The sequence below is a fragment of the Polypterus senegalus genome, chromosome 15 (genome assembly GCF_016835505.1).
Source record: "Polypterus senegalus isolate Bchr_013 chromosome 15, ASM1683550v1, whole genome shotgun sequence".
Lineage (NCBI taxonomy): Eukaryota > Metazoa > Chordata > Cladistia > Polypteriformes > Polypteridae > Polypterus > Polypterus senegalus.
In genome coordinates this window covers 63492306-63513781 of record NC_053168.1, presented here as the reverse complement: position 1 = coordinate 63513781, position 21476 = coordinate 63492306, and positions in this window count along the sequence as shown.

Below are 21476 nucleotides of genomic sequence, written 5' to 3'. Positions count from 1 at the left end.
ATGCATCAGGTGCCATATTGTGTTGAAGCTATCAAGACACCAATACTGTTCATCCGTGTGCCTACTTCTTCTGAAAACTAACACCAACTGACAAGAATTATGGGTTTGGTAATCATTAATTATTATCCATAAAACTTATACTGGACAAATGAAGACACTGGCTGAAAGATGCTATCTACTACTTGGCAAATTTCGGTGATCATAAAAATTTGATGTACTTAAAGAATTCAAAGCGAATTAATGTAAGTCACATTAGAAATTGTTCCTTAGCCACTTCAACTTTACAATTACTTGTAGAGCAGGGAATAAAATCAGATAATCTATTTATATATGCATCAGTGTTGTGGCACTAGTTTAAAGGATGTGGGCTGTTGGTCAGTTTTTGGTCTTTCCCTTTATTTGTATGACTAGCAAAATACCCGAGCTTCGCAGCAGAGGAGTAGTGTGTTAAAAAAGTAATGAAAAAGAAAAGGAAACATTTTGAAAATAACGTAACATGATTGTCAATGTAATTGTTTTGTCACTGTTGTGAGTGATGAGTGTTGCTGTCATATATATATTATATATATATATATATATACACACACACAAACATATATATACACATATCCATACATATATACATATACACATATATATATATACACATATATATTATATATATATATATATATATACATACATCCACATATATATATATATATATATATATATATATATATATATACTCTTTAAGTGAGCAACTGTTGCTGGGGTGCCAGAATCCATCAAGGAAGAAAAATGAAAACATTATTTGTACAAAATCTTAATTTATTTATCCATTCCTAAATAATTAAATGGGCAGGCTATTTCGTATCAGTGCAATACGCTGTTTGTTACAAAAGAATGACTCCCGCTCTTACGTGCAAGTCTGCGTGGGTATTATGAACTATAATATAGTATATCTGTTCAAGTTCTATTTAAATTTTAAATAGAAGGAATTTTTATTTAGTCGACAGAAATATCTTTGGTAGGAATGTAAGTTAAATGTAGGCATCATTGCATACATTTTTCTTCACCATACAAATGTAAAGAGTAAATTCGCCTTTCATTCCAACCAAAGATATTCGTGTCGACTAAATAAAACTTGAAAAGATATATTTTTTAGAATGTGATCGCGTAATTCAGATCGAGTTGACACACACCGATGCATCGAGCCCGTGTGCTATTGTGGTTTCGCCTGCGTGCCTCAATAAGTCACCCTCCCCTCGCTCTTACTTTTTTACCGTTCATCTAATGAATACACTGAGTATGGCTTTACCAAAACAATCATTGATGGCGAATAAAGTATCCATTATTCATAAAGCTTCAATTGGTGATCTGTCTTTCTGCATTAACCGCATATTTTTTCATACGTCTCAAACCAAGGGGATGCGAGGGTAAAATGAATCGGGAAGCGCACGTACATACTCAGTGCACCCCCTCTCAGGAATCTAACCTCAGACATCGTCGCTAGAGGCAAAGCCTCTACCATTGTGCCAAGGCGTGTGGTTTATCTATTTGAGAGTATGTAGATCGTGGTATATACTGTATATACATATATATATATACCCGCGCCTCGCAGCGGAGAAGTAGTGTGTTAAAGAAGTTATGAAAAATAAAAGGGAACATTTTAAAAATAACGTAACATGGTTGTCAATATACAGTAATTGTTTTGTGAGTGTTATGAGTGTTGCTGTCGTCAAGGATTTGATTATCATTATTTCTTTCAATCAGGTTTGTATTTGTAGGATGTGTTGTGTTCAAGTTACATTCCGTGTTTGTCAATCGTTTTAAAGATAACAGGTTTCATTCATCGATTCGTTTCTTACTGCATCAATTCTTACAGCTTGCCTTCCTCTTTATCTGACACGTGACACTCTGCATGCACGGGTTTTTTTTAACACTGTCTTCCTTTAGCGGGACATTGACTTTTTCCACCGTGTGCTTTGTTTCCACAGTAGCTGCACTTATGAATATGCTTGTATGTATCACACGCTTCATATTTTTTTGCTGCCTTCTCAATTGTGTAATTCGGTTTTTGTTCAGCACTCTTTGGAACTGTTGCTTTTTGTCTGTGCACTGCATCAGTTCACGCGAGCCGCTCGGTGTACATGCATCGAAGGTTCCCAGCTGTGCTGGTGCCATCTCATGCAATGTCCACTGCTGTATTTAATGTTAGCTAAGACTCGGCACTTAAAATTTCTCTCGCAGTTTTGCTGAGTTTGTGCCAAACACCACCCTGACCATCTCATCTTCGTCTGCATAAGCACAGTCCTTCACCCATGAATATTTAGCGGCAGTGTTTCTATTGGATTGCCGCTGACGGACGGCCTTATATGGGCAGGCACTAACTTACGGAGTTACGCCTCCCACGGGCATCGAGCAGAAGTCTATTATAGTATATGGACGAAAAAATAGGTTCCAGTTATGACCATTACACATAGAATTTCGAAATGAAACCTGCCCAACCTTTGTAAGTAAGCTGTAAGGAATGAGCCTGCCAAATTTCAGCCTTCTACCTACACGGGAAGTTGGAGAATTAGTGATGAGTCAGTGAGTGAGTGAGTCAGTGAGTGAGTCAGTGAGTCAGTGAGGGCTATGCCTTTTATTAGTATAGATTAGCAGTGTTCCAACTATTTCATTTAACTTTTCCAGGTTTTTGAATTTATTTTTTGGGTGGGTGGGATTTCTTTAATTTTGGCTTAGGGACTGTTGGATCTTGTTAGCATTAAATCATTTCCAATTTTAGAACTCTTCTTGAATTTAATAATAATAATTTTTGGATTTTCTGGTTTTTAGATTGATTTTGAGCTTGGAAATGCTTCATCTCAATAAGTTCATTTTAATAATTTTAGTTTGTGTAGCCTAAATTTCATTTTACCTCAGCTCTCTGGGTTTAGTCATAACAATATTCAGTATAGACTATGTCACAATAAGAGACAGGAAACATCAATGGTTTGGGGCAGCCACCCGTATAATATCCCTAGCATTAAAATGGGTATTTATTTGTGAGTTGTGAATGGTACAACATCCAAAACAGAACTGACTTAATTTTTGAAAAATGACAGCTTTAAAGGACGTGAACGGAAGTGACATCATCAGTGGTGCCGGTACCAGAAGTGATGTCATCAGTGGCCCCGACACCTAGTGGGATTTCCAGAGGATAGTCTGCAGAGGACAAAGGGAGAAAGTTAGTGCAGCTCGCCACCCCCTGGTCTGGCATGGTACTACTATTATTTAAGCCTTCTAGCTGCCTCCCATGAGCACATGTGTGACAACTATTATACAAAATGTTACAACTTTTTGAGAAGCATTCAAACTGGCCCTGTTTATTACAACTGTAGTCAAAGATGGTATGTGCTTTCACATACACATAAACAATTGAGCATATTGCTTCTGGAAAATTCAGAAAGTGTCCAAAGTAAGCAAGAATAAGAGGCATTCTTGTGAAACTGTTTATGCATTCTGAATGAGTCCAGTGCTTTAATTTTTGAACTGTGGGGTTAAACTGATCAGGGTCTGATGTTGAAAGGATTTATTTAGAAAAAACATCAGTCACATTTGTAAAGCAGTATAAAAAAGTGTTATTCTGTTTCAGAATAAAGATATAGGAGATATTTGTGCTGGTTAGCTTAGCAGTGTTTTTTCAGCTTTCTATTCACAGTTGTCAGTTGTGATATTGAACATACTGTAGATACCATAATAGTATCACTCTTTTCTGAACCCCTATTGATTGATTGACTTTTCTTTTTTGTCATGTTACAATGGTCTTAACATTGTATTTATACCTTTTTGTTATTATTATTATGCGTTATGGCTGACCCTAACAAGAGAAATGAAAAAAGGATTGAGACCATGAAATGAAAACAGATTGAAGATCAAGGTGAAAGTCGTTACAGGGAGGACAGAGACATCAAAAATAAAAAAGGAAAAAATTGTTAAATAAACTTGTAGTACAGTAAGATATGCAAGAAAATCGAAACAGAAAAATGAAGAAATAAGAAGTTTGATATGTTGAAAAGGGTTTTTTAAAATCCAAACACGAATAACAAAATGAGTGCCGTGTTAGTATATAACGGGTCATCCTAATGATGTCACCCATCGCATCATTCAAAAACACACCTCTGGCAACTAGGTCTAGTGTATTGATGATTGATTCACAAAATAATGGAGTGCATTGAAAATCAAAATAGAGATGTGAAAAATAAAGTACATAAAGACAAATACATCTTTTCTTAGAGATAATAATCACAGAACCTCAGCCTGATAATACTTCACAGAGAAAGATACCATTTCCACAAGAAAAAATGTAAATAAGGCTCAGAGAAGCTAGGAACATAACTTTAATAAGAGCAAAATTCACAGCATTATGTTCCCACAATGCAGTTTCGTGAGTGGCTGTATTTGATGATGACTCTTATTGTTGCTGTGTGGCAACTAGAAGTCGCAAAACATGATGTCCGCAGTGGGGGATATTTAAATTGGTGCCATGTTACCATCAGACTCCCAAGTTTCTGAATTCAAACAAAACCTTGTCAGTGATAGTTGTCATGTCTCAAAAGTTTTTATGATTTTCAAACTTTAATTCAGACTTTCTATGACTGAATCTAATCTAAGACTATGACTATGATTTGGAAGGTGCTATTGGATCAATATAGCTCTTCTAGCTTTTGTCCCTGATGCATTTTGGATCTCTGCTTCTGTTTCATCTCTCAGTTCATATTTCAATCTAAAATCTTTCTACATCAGGGGCCTCATGTATAACACCGTGCGTAGAACTCACACTATAACATGGCGTAAGCACTTACGCACAGAGCCAGATGCAGGAATCTGTGCGTACTCCAACTTCCACGTTCTTCCGTTACATAAATCCCGATCAGCGTTAAAAGTAACGCTCGTGCACGTGCTTTATGTAACACCCCAACTCCTCCCAGAATTACGCCTCTTTGAATATGCAAATCAATATAAATCGCCCTTAAGCTCAGCCTTCTGTGAAAAGACAATGGGAAAAGCACGGGGAAAATATAAGAATTTCAGCGAATACCAAGTGGAGGCAAAGGAAAAACATACTATTTGTTCAAATAAACCGTGGTATAATCAACAAAAGGAAGTTGATCGAGTGACATAGTGTGTTGGAGAATCTTGAAAGCTCACGTTCACAAAATCGCACAGTGCCGGAAATAAAAAAGAAGTCACATATCAAAGTCGCCGTGAAAAGGCGAGTTGTAGCCCACTGTCTGAGTGTCATATGAAAGCTTATTAGGGTACAGCGAAAAAAGGCACACAGTGGGGAAAAAGCACGAAATGTCAACTTCAATCTCGACATTTCCACTTTAATCATGTAGTTTATTTTGTCATTAAAGTAGAACATCATAAACTTCATCTTAAAATCGTTTAATTAACCAGTCTCTCAAATCACATCGTAATTAAAGTAGCACGTTAAATGCTTTGTTTTGTATTTGATCTTCTATGTGCTCTATGTGTGTGAATCACTACTTGCTTCTTAAACTGGCTCTCTTCCTCCAACTGGACACAGAATCCATTACATTCGTGATATTACAGCTCGCTGAATAACTAAAATACTGAGATGTATACGTGATATCATTTTTATGATGATAGGAGTTAAAGTACGTTATTAAACAGGAGTTTCAAGGCGCAGTGATTGTGTGCGACCTTCGATGAAATAAAAGGGGCGGCTCTAGGCTTGTGGTGGCACTGGGCAGACGAAGAATCAGTGGCTCCTTCGTCCGTCAACGTCAGTAAGGCAGCTTATGCATGGTGGATGGCCACGTCCATTGCAGACACTGCAAAGCCGCCTCGTGCTCATGACACAAGCGTTTAACTTTTGCCGAAATTTGTCGCTGCATTTTTAGCTGTGTTGTTATTTTCTCTTTCTGTTTTATATTCAATATATATTGGCGTAGCCGCCACTGCAGTCCTTGCTTTTCTTTCCCCAAATACCCAATCACCATACAATCAGCTCTGTAATAGAAGTTAAGCCATCTGTAAGCTTAGCGCCGATTTTTCAAAACGTTTAAGGAACATTGAAATATCTTCGTAGTACATGTTTAATTATTCTATCCTTCACGACAGTCCCAGTTAAGAATATAGATTATTTAAATGAAGTTAAAGTTTGTTCTGTATAATTTAATAAACATATTTTGCTGCATTTCACCTTAGAAATGATATCGTCATCATATGTAAATACTCGCTTTATAAAGTGGCTCAGGTTGTGCGATATTATAACTGTAGTGCAAGCTTACAGTGGGGTGATTGTACTTATAAGTACAAACAGCACTTGATTGAGTGCGTTTATAGTTCTTGGGATAAAACTGTTTCTGAACCGCGAGGTCCGTACAGGAAAGGCTTTGAAATGTTTTGCCATGGCTGTGACAGCGTGTGCTTGATACTGTATACCGATAATTCTCTTTCCGATCAGCTGCTGCTGTGATTCACATTCAGATACAGTGATATAAATACTCCGAGTGGTGCAGTGAGAGTAATATGGAAAAAGATGATCCGCTGTGGCAACTCCTAACGGGAGGAGCTGAAAGAAGAAGAAGAAGATGAAGGTGCAGTGGGAGTAACAACGCTAAAGCAGTTATGGTATTTGGAATACTATGGCTATTCCCTGGACCATTATATTGTTACAAGTTAATTACAATCAGATGCATTACACTAATAAACAATATGCGGTGAGTTTCAGTGTATTTATAAAGCCACACAGGAAAATAAGGAGTAACCACACAGGAACAGTAGCATTGCTTTGATGCTGGGTGCCGGCAGTCTGCAAAACTGAGCGGAGAACTTGCGTACGACAAGGTATGAGGTACCGTGGAAAAGTGTATGGCTTTACGCCAAGTGTAGGTTTTATACATCGCGATTTGAACATGGAAAAGTTCTTATGCAACATTTCTGTGCGTACACACCGTTTATACATGAGGCCCCAGATCTGGGAGAACAGGGGTTAGCTAACCCTTTTCATAGGCCAGAATCAAAAGAGAATTACCCTAGGAGTACCAAAGAGCATCGTTGACCACAGAAGTATATACCAGGACATCACCAGAAGTGCATGACTGGGTCTTAAAATAGGTCTTTGGGAAATTTATTATTGAACTTGTGATGAAGATGTGTTTCAAGGCAAAGTTCAAGTGGCAGAAGGAGGCTAGAAATATAGCTGGAACCCATATGTTGGTAGGTTAGTGGACCAGCACTCATACATCTCAGAGAAGTGTTTGGAACAGGCAGCAAGGTCATTGTTTGCTTCTGTTTTTTCTGATAGTTTGTATGTCCATTACTTTATAATATTTTGGCCCTTCCTTGTAATCCTTTGGGGATGTATCAAGAGCATCTTCTGTCATCCACAATGCATATTTATAAAATCAAAATTTAAATGGTCCTACTAGTAGTGAGCTCTTTGGCTTAATCCCTCTGTAGGGTTTGAACGTTATTTTATAAACTAATAATACTATATAAGCATGGCTACATTATTTAGTGAAGTTTCTGCATATACTGCATTTTGTTTCTGAGGCATGAATTCTTTTGTGGTACCTCCTATCTTGCCTTAGCATTAAAGGCTTTTTTGTTCATGGAAACACACAGTGGACTCAGAAAACGCTTAGCTTTTAGAACATATAATCAGCACAGTTACAGCTGGCAGGTTGACTTTTTAATGCCATTTTTGTGCCCATTGTAGCTCACTGATGTTTAGGAAAGTGTACTTTGTATATTCATACTACTCACAAACTTAAAAAAGGCATTAAAGAACAAAAAGTTATCAGACAATGAGATATTTGAGGTATACATAATGCATAAGAGGCCTCCAAAACTGCATTAAATATTGCCACAAATTATTTCATCTAAAATTTAAAATGATTACAGTATACAATGTGGTGGGTGGCACCGTAGTGCCAAAATGTAAAACGTTATCAAAACTACTGATTTATTTAATGCTCAAATCTCACACAGGAGGGATTATTAAAAAAAACAACACAATGTAGAAAGTGTGGAAAAATAAAAAAATACAAAAACACATTCTGTACTTATTTTGTCTTGGGTTTAGTTTTATTAAGGTTAATATTTTTGTTATTTGTAGGAACTGTCATTTTGAACTTTAGAGAAGTCTATTGTTAACAACAAGAAAGTTGTTGGTTATTACATCGTCAACAATGGTTCAATGGTGTAGACTTACAGGTTGTCCAAGATTGTGAATAACAAACAAAAACTTTGAGAGGGTTTTCTTTGGCAGTTTATGGTTTCAGTTAGTTTTTGACCTTACATTTTGTTAAGTATTTTGGGTGTAGGTGCATGAATAAGGGAATAAAAAAGGCTGCGGCTGACTTCAAAGCAGTAAAAGTGGAAGGCTCAGCGGTGCGCAAGTAAGCAGCCAGCGTTAAGATGCTGATTAGGCACTAAGGGCTGTAGGAGCAGATAAGGTAGTAAAGTTTTATTTATTTATTTATTTTAGATGAAACAGTCCTTGGCGGTCCAGAAGTAGAATAGTTAAGTGGGCGACAACATAAGGGTTCTTTACAATTGTAGCAGTAGGGGTCGCTATTGCTCCCTAGAACACTCAGGTACCACACCAAACACCAGGTAAAAGTCCAATAATTCTTCTTTTTATTATAATAACTAGCAAAATACCCGCGCTTTGCAGCGGCGAAGTACTTCCTTAAAATTTTTATTAAGAAGAAAATTAAACCTTTTTAAACTAAGGGAAAATATACCAATAAATATATGTTAAGGATCTCTTTGTATACCACATTGTGAGTTCAGCCCTCCGGTTGTAATATGAGCAAGCTGTGCGCTGAGCTTACTCTTGAGCATGCAACGTACAGTTGGCCATGTGAACAGTAATCTTGTTTCAAATCTCACAGCTTGGATTGCTGCTGTCATAATCTGTTTGAGTTTCATGGTTTGTTTCAATTACGACAGTATTTGCAGGACTTGTGTTGAAGTGACATTCGGCATCTGTCAAGCGTTGTAAGTATACAACCGGTTTCATTGATAACTTCACATCCAGCTTTTGAGAGTTTAAACATTCATAAACATCAAAGTGTCCACTACTGAAATCGTCACCTGTAAATCTAAGATGTTTAAGAGGCATTGGCGGTTGTCGAAAGGTGTAAAATATTTGGCCATTTTGGTACACTTGAAAGCAACAACCGAACAATTCAGTGGCAGCCATCAACTCACATGCAGATCCATAGGTGAAGGGCTTAAGCATTTCACTCTTCTAGTGCTCTTGTGTAGAATAATTATCTCCTTTACCGTCATCAGTCCACACCTTGAACCTGTCCCAGTCATTCAATACATAAGACACAATGTTTCTCCGGATATCAAGAGTGAGCCTGATATGTAATGTAAGTCTAAAATACCTACGCAATAACTATAATCGTAATAAATGAACAATAAAACAGTGGAGAAGCCGTGGATTAAATAAAAGGCTGTAGTTATCAGCAGGGAGATGTGAATCCCGTGGCGAAGCAAGGAAGGGAATGTAGAGACTGGAGCGACGGACGGCCTTATATAGGCAGGCAGCCAACAACATGGGAGGCGTTGGGATGGGGGACCCAATGCCGCCTCACACGGTGACCGAGCTACAGGCTATGGACGTATATATGTACGTAAGTAGGATTCAGTTAGTGTTGGGAACCTGCGTACCAAATTTCTTGAAGATGGGCCCATAAGTAACAAAGACCGTTGAAAAGTTCAATATGGCGGCCAACAGTGGCATCATACCACCGAAATAAGTACCAAAGTTCAGCCTTCTACCACCATTATGCGTAGAATTTCGAAATGAAACCTGCTTAACTTTTGTAAGTAAGCTGTAAGGAATGAGCCTGCCAAATTTCAGCCTTCTACCTACACGGGAAGTTGGAAAATTAGTGACTTTGGAAAGTTCAACATGGCGGCCGACAGTGGCATCATACCATCGAAATAAGTATGTACATCGGTTTTGGTTAGCACAGGGAAGCCGCCTACCAAATTTCGTGAAGATGGGGCCATAAATAAGAAAGTTCAACATGGCGGACATTGTCGACCATTATTGACCGTTATGACTGTTACATGTAGAATTTCGAAATGAAACCTGCTTAGCTTTTGTAAGTAAGCTGTAAGGAATAAGCCTGCCAAATTTCAGCCTTCTACCTACACGTGAAGTTGGAGAATTAGTGATGAGTGAGTCAGTGAGTGAGTGAGTCAGTGAATGAGTGAGTCAGTGAGATCTTTGCCTTTTATTAGTATAGATTATGTGCACCAAGCACCCTCCACTCCACACTACTTATTAATAAACACATTAATCACAATCAGTCCTTCAACTCCCAGACACTTGGCCACCCTTCCTCCCAGCTCATCTCGTTGTCTGGGAGTTCCCAAAGTTCTTTTATAGTCCATGACCCAGAAGCATTTCTTCTCCGGGTCAACTCCACATCTTCCTTCCTGCGGTGCCCCGGAAGTACTGTGGACTTCCATCCTCGTGACCCCAAAGTACTTCCAGGGTGGTGTAATCATAAAAGTCCCTGGGTTCTTGGTGAGCTCCCCCTGGCGGCACCCACGGTACCCAACAGGGCTGAAGAGACAGACTCCATGTCCCATACTGCCCTGTGGGAATCTGAGGAGCCATTTCTATCCAGGGGAACTGCCATCTAGCTTTCCGGGGGATGTAGTGTTCTTTAGAGGCTGTTTTTCCCAGTTGAGGAACGTCCTGTCCGGACTGAAATGTCGGCTGTTCCTCACACAATACAATTTATTTTTGTATAGCCCAAAATCACACAAGGAGTGCCGCAATGGGCTTTAACAGGCCCTGCCTCTTGACAGCCCCCCCCAGCCTTGACTCTCTAGGAAGACAAGGAAAAACTCCCAAAAAAACCCCAGTAGGAAAAAAAATTGAAGAAACCTTGGGAAAGGTAGTTTGGACGTGCAGTGAGTGTCAAAAAGAAGGGGGTCAATACAATACAATACACAGAACAGAACAAAACAAAACCTCAATATAGTATAAAAATAAAAATTTTAGAAGTACGTAGCTGAATTTAACAATGGATGACATCACATAATATGATTTGGATTTGTTTATAATCCTGGAGACCTCATCCATCAAGCTGCCTGCCCCATTTGGCCATTCCACAGTTGAAACAGTGCTGGACCAGCCAATCCGATGAAAGGACCTCTCTTTCCTATGATTCCAGCGATCCTCCATCAGGGATGACTTTACCATAAGTAGGCACAACAACTTGGCAGGTGGGCCATGGCACCAAGTGCCACATTTGAGTACCGAGAAGAGAAACAGAATAGGTGAGGGTTAGTATCAAATTATAACTATCATGTTACTTATGTTTTAGTGCTAATGACTAACAACATAGATGCAGTATGTACAGTAAATCAGCAGCTCTAGTCAGGATAAGCTAAACTGAAGTAGTGAGTCTTCAGCCAGGATTTAAAAGCTGAGACCGAAGGGGCATCTCTTATTGTAGCAGGCAAACCATTCCACAGTTTACGGGCCCTGTAATTTAAAAGCTCGACCTCACATTATTATTTTATTAATCCTTGGAATCATAAGCAGACCGGCATCTTGAGATCTTAATGTGCACTCTGGTTTGTAAGTCATGATAAGTTCAGACAAGTAAGCCGGACCTTGGCCATTTAATGCTTTATATGTTAAAAGGAGGATTTTGAAATCTGCCCTAAACTTAACCAGGAGCCAGTGTAAGGATTTAAGAACTGGAGTTATGTGTTCTTACTTTCTTGTTCTTGTGATAATTCTTGCAGTAGCATTTTGGATTAACTGGAGGCTGTATAAAGAACAGTTTGAACATCCAGTGAACACCACATTGCAGTAGCCAATCCTACTAGAAATAAATGCATGAATTAATATCTCAGAATCCTGTTTATTTAGAAAGCGACTTGATTTCCTAACATTTTTAAAATTGAAGAAACATGATTTGGACAACTTTGTAATATGTGCTTTAAATGACATGCTAGAGTCAAAGAGAACTCAGAGATTTTGGGCTAATTCAGTAAAATTAATGAGTTAAATGATGACAGAATATTGTAGTGATCAACTTCATTCCCTCCAACAATTAACATCTCTGTTTTATCTGTGTTTAAAGACAAATAGTTCTCATCCATCCAGTCCTTTAACTCACTAACACAACTAATTAAAGATAACATTGGAGAAAATTCATTTAAACTAAATGAAAGGTATAACTGGGTGTCATCTGCATACAAATGAAAATTAACATTATGTTTTCTAATGATAGATCCCAGTGGAAGCATGTAAAGTGAAAAAAGATAGATAGATAGATAGATAGATAGATAGATAGATAGATAGATAGATAGATAGATAGATAGATACCCAAGGGAAATTCCCAGTACTGAGCCCTGCGGGACACCATATTGAACTTCTGTGTATAATGATGGAGTACTGTCAGCACATTTCTGTACATATTGGAATCGATTTGATAAATAAGAACTAAACCAAGTGAGCACGGTTTAGTGCCCAACATCATTTTCTAGCCTGTGCATTAAAATAGAATGATCAATGGTGTCAAACGCTGCACTTAAGTCTAACAACATAATTACAGTGGAGTTTCCTTCATCAGAGGATATCAGAATGTCATTTACAACCCGCGTTAGTGTTGTTTCTGTACTATAACCAGTGTGGAAACCAGACTGGAATTTCTCAAATAAATTGTAATGCGTAAGGTGTGACTGAAGCTGATTGGCGACTATTGTTTCTATTATTTTAGCGAGAAAGGGTAAATTTGAAATAGGCCTATAATTATTAAGTATGTGTTGGTCTAGGTCTGACTTTTTAAGTAATGGTTTAATGACTGACACTTTTAGTGCTTCAGGCACTGTACTATGCAATAATGAACTATTGATAATGTTTAGAATAGGCACTGCCAGAACATCCATGGCACTTTTTACTAGTTTTGTTGGCACTGGATCTAGGGAACAAGTAGTGGGCTTCATTTTAGAAATTAAAGTTAAGACTTCCTGCTCAGTTACAGGATTAAAATGACTAAAGTACTGAATGCAATGTGCGGCAGGGTCTGCTAAGCCAGTATTTGGTTTGTACTGTGATGCTGAGATCTGGGATCTTATATTTTTAATTTTCTCATTGAAGAAGTTCATAAAGTCTGTACTGCTAATGTCTGTTGGTATTTTGCACTGTAGATCTGAATACCCATTTGTTAATTTAACAGCTATTCTAAACAGTATCCAAGGATTTTTATTATTGCTATCTATTATTGTAGAATAGTATTCTGAGCAAGCTTTAAAGAGGGCTTTTTTATAATTATTAACACTCTCTGTCCATGCAATTTGAAAGACATGCAGCTTTGTTGTTCTCCATCTGCTTTCCAGTTTCTAATCTAATTTAAGAGTGTGAGTGTTTTCATTAAACCAGGGAGAGTTTCTATGTGCTTTGATTACTTTTGTTTTAAGGGGAGCCACTGTGTCATTAATACGGGGGAATACAAACATTGCAAGTGGAGAGCTTATAAGTAACAGGAGCGCAAAGTTAGGAGAAGAGACAGAGAAAAGTAAAGTTAACCTCATAGAAAGACAAATAGAAGGCTGCTGAGAGGCAGAACAGTACAGGGGCTTAAGGGGAAAAGATGTAAAATATCTGTAGCAGATCTTAGTGTTACCATTTAAGTTAAGGAGCAGCCAAAAGAAGAAGAAATTTAATTTTAAGAAAAAAAAAAAAGTTAAGGCAGTTTACTAATCCCAAATCAAATTTTAATAATGAGGCCAGTGCAATGCACTGGATTGGATTGGATGCTTGACTTTTTAGATGATGGTTTGGAAGAGCCAGTTGTCTATGAGGGCTACGTCTGCAAGAGATGCCAGCTGATCCTGCACCTCAAGCTCAGGGTCGCTGAACTGGAGGAGGAGTTGGCTTACCTGCGTTGTAACAGAGAATTGGCAGACTTGCCCCAGCTGTCCTTTAGAGAGATAGTGTGCACCCACAAGGTGGCGCTGGAGGATATGCCAGACCAGGCAGGTAGAAATAGGTGGGTCATGATCACAAGGCGTAAGGTAAAGGGTGCACACTGTCCAGGGCATCAACCCCAGAATTAGAAGTGTCAAACCATTATCATGTCTTTGCGGAGCTGGACGGTGTCTCTGATAATTCTGATGTGGTAGGCAGGGATGAGGAGCCCCAACGGGCCACCTCAAAACCAGTTCTCAAAAAGAGAGAGATTGATAGTTGGGGACTCAGTCATTAGGGGGATTGAAGTGCAGGTGTGCTCCAGAGAGAGAGTCACCTCCAGAGAGAGGTGAGAGACCTCCCTGGAAGGGTGGATAGGCTCTTGGCCAGAGCGGGGGTGGATCCAGTTGTCATTGTCCATGTTGGAACAAAAGACACACATAAGGGTAGTCTGTCAGTTCTGTGATCCAAATTCAAAGAGTTAGGTGCCAAGCTGAGGAGCAGAACTGACAAGGTAGTCTTCTCCGAAGTTCTGCCTGTGCCATGCACCAGTCCAGGTAAGACTGAAGAGATAAGAAGGCTTAACATGTGGCTCAAATCTTGGTGAAGGGTAAAAGGGTATAGGTTTATGGGGCATTGGGACTCCTTTTGGAACAGATGGGACCTCTTCCACCTTGACGGGTTACATCTGAAGTGGAGGGGCACCAATGTATTGTGGAGGCATATGTGTAGGCTAGTCGAGGATTGTTTAAACTAGGGAATGGGGGTGGCGGGAAGTTTAGGACTGGCCAGGTTTAGATCTATATATGGAAGAACAAACAATGGTGTAGAAATAAAAATGCATAGTAATGTAAATTCTAAGCAAACATTTAAATGTAGAAGGAGTAACACATTAAAAATAGTTTGCCTTAATGCTAGAAGTATCAAAAATAAGGTAAGTGAGTTGGAGTAGTATGTAGCAGAGCATAATTATGATATTATAGCAATAACGGAAACCTGGCTAAATAACAAAGATGGGAATGAGTTGGAGAGGAATATAGCAGATAAGGCAATAGAAGACCCCAAGAGATTCTTTCAGTATTTTAGTAGTAAAAGAACAGTCAAGGAGGAGGTCAAGTGCATCAGGAATAGTAAAGGGGAATTACAGACAGTGACATAGCGGATGCCCTAAACTTACATTTTTCTGAGGTGTTTACAAGTGAGCAAGTGGACAACCTCCCAGAGGTAAACGCGACTACTAAGGAGGTACTGAGGGATTTGTAAATTGTAGAGGGAGAAGAGCTGCTCAGATTAAATAAGATGAAATCAAAGAAATCAGCCGGACCAGATAATATTTATCCTTGTGTTCTTAAGGAGGCTAGTGAGTATATATATATATATATATATATATATATATATATATATATATATATATATATATATATATATATATATATATATATATATATATATATATATATATAAACCCTTGACACTTATTTTTAGGAAGTCACTGTGCACTGGAGAGATTCAGAAGAATGGAAAATGGCAAATATCATCCCATTATATGAAAAGGGTGACAGGGCAGATCCAAGCAACTATAGGCCTGTAAGCTTAACAAGCATCACAGGAAAATTAATGAAAGGAATTATTTAGGATAAGATTGAGCAACACATGGCAAGGACAGGAGTATTCTGAACAGTCAGCATGGGTTCAGAAGAGGGAGGTCGTGTTTTACTAACATGTTGGAATTCTATGAGGAGGCAACAAAAGGATACGATCAAAGTGGAGCTTATGATATTACTAGCAGAATACCAGCTTCGCAGCGGAGAAGTAGTGTGTTAAAGAAGTTATGAAAAGAAAAGCAAACATTTTAAAAATAACGTAAGATGATTGTTAATGTAATTGTTTTGTCATTGATATGAGTGTTGTTGTCATATCTATCTATTTATATATATATATATATATATATATAGCAAAATACCCGCATTGGCAGCGAGAAGTAAAAAGAAAAGGAAACATTTTAATAATAACGTAACATGATTGACAATGTAATTGTTTTGTCATTGTCATGAGTGTTGCTGGCATATATATATATATATATATATATATATATATATATATATATATATATATATATATATATATATACACACACATACACATATATACATATATATATACATATACATATATATATACATATATATGTATATACACATATATATACAAATCTACATATATATATCTACATATATATATATAGGTGGGACTCGATTAAAAAATTAATCCAATTAATTAGAGGCTGTGTAAGAATTAATCTTGATTAATCGTATGTAATCGCACATAAATTTGCCCCAAATCGCAAATGTTTTTTTTTAATTTAAAACGGTTTTAGTGGGCTTACAGAATCAAATAATAGACATGGACATGAATATTGTAAACTGAAGCTGTTTTAATTTCTGAAAAAAGCTTTAAACTGCATTTGAATTCAAAACAGAAACAAAAATATCATCCCTGGTTAAAATTGGGCAGACTTAAAAATAAAGTGGTAGTTTAAGTACTTTAAGTACATTTTCAGAATAGTATTGTCTTTAAATAATAATAACCAAAATTTCAACATAAAGTGCAGTTTTTCTTCTTAAAAAATAAGTCAGAAACATAAAAGGTAATTTGACCAGCTTACTCTTTAAACTCTGAGTAACATTAGCCAAAATTATTTTGTACATTAGGCTAAAACAGTGTGATCATTGAACATTTTGTAATTAGATGTATTTAGAATTACTAACGGTCACGGAAGTCCAATGATCCCCAGTAAGAGCCACAAAGTCCGCTTTCTGTAATGCATCTAATTTTGCTTGCTTTTCAGTGTGCACAAAACCATGCTTTTATCAAGGCTTCGCTCGGTAGTCGAAATGATCAGTCGTAGGAACGCGCTTTATTCCGACTCTAACATTTTTGTAGCTGTGATGTGTGCATCAGTGTAATGGATGTACCAGGAAATCATGCATTGACAAAAGTTCCCGCTTGCTTGGAATTGAAAGTGTGATTAAATGCGTTATTTTTAACGCTTATGGAGTACATGCATCGAAGCTTCTCAGCTGTGCTTGTGCTAAGAAAGGGAAAATTTTAAAAATAACGTAACATGATTCTGCGTTAACCTAATATTTTTCATACGTCCCAAACCAAGGAGATGCTAAGGTAAAATGAATCGGTAGCGCGTACATAGTCAGTACACCCTCTCGGAATCAACCTAATGTCGGCGTTAGAGGCTTAAGACTCTACAATTAGCCACAGCGTGGCTTGTCTATGCTAAAGTATGTATTGTAGATCGGGTATATATATACATTTATATATATACCCGTACCGCAGTGGAGAAGTAGAAGTTATGAAAAGAAAAGGGAACATTTTAAAAATAACGTAACATGATTGTCAATATACAGTAATTGTTTTGTGAGTGTTATTGAATGTTGCTGTCATCAAGGATTTGATTATCATTATTTCTTTCAATCAGGCTCGTATTTGTAGGATGTGTTCAAGTTACATTCCGTGTTTGTCAATCGTTGTAAAGATAAGAGGTTTCATTCATCGATTAGTTCCTTACTGCATCAATAAACAGCTCGCCTTCCTTTTATCTGTGATGTGACAAACTGCATGCACGGTTTTTTTACACTGTCTTCCTTTAGCAGGACATTCACTTTTTCCACCGTGTGCTTTGTTTCCGCAGTAGCTGCACTTATGAATATGATTGTATGTATAAGACGCTTCATATTTTTTTTGCTGCCTTCTCAATTTGTGTAATTCGGTTTTGTTCAGCACTCTTTGGAACTGTTGCTTTTGTCTGCGCATTGCGCCAGTTCACGGAGCCGCTTGGTGTTCTTGCATCGAAGGTTCCCAGCTGTACTGGTGCCATCTCGTAATGTCAGCTAAGACCCGGCACTTAAAAGTTTCTCTCGCAGTTTCAATGAGTTTGTGCCAAACACCACCCTGACCATCTCATCTTCCTCTGCATAAGCACAGTCCTTCACCCGTGAACATTTACCGGCAGTGTTTGTATTGGATTGCCGCTGATGGACGGCCTTATATGGGCAGGCACTAAATTACAAACGCTAGTGGCAGCCTGTCTATGAACTTAATTTAATATAAACTTACGGTTCACGCCGTGCTTTGTTTCCGCAGTAGCTGTACTTATGAATATGCTTGTATGCATCATTTGCTTCATAATGTTTTTCTGCCTTCTCAAATGTGAAATGGCGTTTTGTGCTCATCGCTGTTTGGAGTTCTTCCTTGTTCTCTACGTACTTACGTAGGAGGCGTGATGATGTCACACGAAACTCCCCCCCACGGCCATCTCCAACTCAAGACTCCATTACATTATATGGGGAAAAATAGCTTCCAGTTATGACCCTTATGCGTAGAATTTCGAAATGAAACCTGCCCAACTTTTGTAAGTAAGCTGTAAGGAATAAGCCTGCCAAATTTCAGCCTTCTACCTACACGGGAAGTTGGAGAATTAGTGATGAGTCAGTCAGTGAGTGAGTGAGTGAGTGAGTGAGTGAGTGAGTGAGGGCTTTGCCTTTTATTAGTATAGATTTATCTGGACTTTCAGAAAGCATTTGATAAGGTGCCATATGAGAGGTTGGGCATCAAATTTAAAGAAGTGGGAGTTCAGGGTGATGTTTTTAGATAAGTGCAGAATTGGCTCAGACACAGGAAGCAGAGGGAGATGGTGCCAGGAACCTCATCAGAACTGGCCGATGTTAAGAGTGGTGTTCCAGTGCTAGGGTCACTGCTATTTTTAATATATATAAATGATTTAGCTAGGAATACAAGTAACAAGCTGGTTAAGTTTGCAGATGATACCAAGATAGATGGATTAGCAGATAATTTGGAATCCGTTATATCATTAGAGAAGGACTTGAATAGCATATAGGCTTGGGCAGATTTGTGGCAGATGAAATTTAATGTCAGTAAATGTAAAGTATTACACATAGGAAGACAAAAATGTTAGGTTTGAATACACAATGGGTGGTCGGAAAATTGAGAGTACACCTTATGAGAAGGATTTAGGAGACATAGTGGACTCTAAGCTATCGACTTCCCGACAGTGTTCAGAAGCCATTAAGAAGGCTAACAGAATGTTAGGTTATATAGCACGATCTGTGGAGTACAAGTCCAAGGAGGTTATGCTCAAGCTTTATAATGCACTGGTGAGGCCTCAACTTGAGTACTATGTGCAGTTTTGGTCTCCAGGCTACAAAAAGGACATAGCAGTGCTAGAAAAGGTCCATAGAAGAGCGACTTGGCTGATTCCAGGGCTACAGGTGTTGAATTATGAGGAAAGATTAAAAGAGCTGAGCCTTTACAGTTTAAGCAAAAGAAGATTAAGAGGTGACATGATTGAAGTGTTTAAAATTCTGAAGGGAATTAGTACAGTGGATCGAGACTTTTATTTTAAAATGAGCTCATCAAGAACACGTGGACACAGTTGGAAACATGTTAAGGGTAAATTTCGCACAAACATTAGGAATTTTTTCTTTACACAAAGAACGCCAGACACTTGGAATAAGCTACCAAGTAGTGTGGTAGACAGTATGACGTTAGGGACTTTCAAAACTCGACTTGATGTTTTCTTAAAGGAAACAAGTGGATAGGACTGGTGAGCTTTGTTGGGCTGAATGGCCTGTTCTCGTCTAGAGTGTTCTAATGTTCTAATCTCCTATAGTAGATCTTGCCAGATTGTTCACCCCTGCCCTTGTGGCCTGTCATTTTTCATGATTTGGGAGAATGCAGTGAATGCAAGTATGTCTTGCAGATGTCTGTTGGCTGAAAGACATGTAGAAATAATTAGGAAAGATGGTGGTATTAGTTCCAATGCTTAAATGCTGGCAGCCACATACTTTTCTACTATTTCTTACAGAACTTTGTCACCAGAACCTTATACCATTAGCTCTATGGGAAGAGAACCCTGTTACACTAAATATATGAAACAATTCTCATTTTAAAAATTACATACATAATTCTTTATTAATTTATCAGTGAAATCAAACCATGTCAAATCTTTATGTATTAATTTAACCTTTGCATTTACCATAAAGGACAAGCTTTAATTAATGGTAAATACTGTATATACAATTCTATGTACATCATAGACTTAAATTCTGCAGTGATCATGAACCTTGCTACAACACACTTGTTGCCATTTATAATTCTTATAATTACACTCCTGGATTTAAAAGTAAATCATCCGCAGGTGCTAAATAGCAAGCTGAAGTTGCATTTAGATTACATGTTTCTTTATCTGCAGTAATACTTTTCTTAGTAAGCATTGTATCTACTGCAGAAACTGTCTGAAGGATTATTTTTCAGTTAGTGTAAGAATTTAGTGACCCTCTTAATCGCTGTGAAATTTGTTGCACCTGAAGTGTTTTTAATTTTCAGTTTTTCTAAACAAATCATGTTGTAATGTTTGACTGCTTTAAACTCTTTTGGCATATCACAATAACTCTGCCACTGCAAAGTCCAACTTCTGTACAACAGCCGGTGCACAGATGTGACTGTGTGCCTGATTAGCAATGCGGTTTGGCTGTGACAGGATTAACATTCAGCAAGTGGAGGTATAAGAGACTGGACCCTCTCTGATGTTGGGATTTCCCTTGAGATTTTTTTTTTAATTGGTGTGTTTCTAATTCTTTGTTATAAAAATGTAGCACAGTCTAAAGAATTAAAGGCTGTGATGATCACATTAGTTAAATCACATTAGTTTAAAAAATATACCTCCAAGGGTATTTATCCTGTTTAATACAATTATTTAAAGAAAATACAGATGACTAGTTTAGCTTGAAAAATTATGATGATTTTAATGAATAAACTGATTCTGAGATAACAGAGGAACAGATGGTGAGTTAATGGATCACATTACTATTTATTTCTCGGTTACGCACTAGTATGAAGCACCAGGACATATTTCAAAAGACTGAATGATAATTGAAAAATGTTGGAACAAAACCTAAATGGGAACCCAATGTTGAAGTCTTTCAAATTAGAAAAACTACTCAAGGAATCTGGACAGGATTGTAATATAGTTGTAGACACTGCTGTATGGCATCTTAAGGAGACTGGATTCGAACCCTACGTGGGTCACTTGTGGTCTGCACTTTCTGTCTACGGCTCAGCTCGTTCCTGGCACTCTAACTTTCCTTACACTTTACAAAACTATGTGTTTTAGGTTAAATGGCATATTTAAAGTGGCCACTCTTTGGTAGTGTAAAAGACAGGTGTGTACAGAAGTATGTTCTGTGATTAACTCTCAAATTAGATAAGATCCTTTATGAAATGGATGAAAGGAAATATAATATGAGAAGAGACTCAAGATCACCAGAAAGTATTGGGCACATTTTTTCCAACAAAGAACTAATTATGGGTAAGGGAACACAGCATTGGAAACTCCTCTTTGAAGTCATGTTTAAGTATGATGGAATTCCCATTTGTCAAGTGGTTTTCAGTTCCAAGGATACCACCAAAGAGGAAAATACAGGCG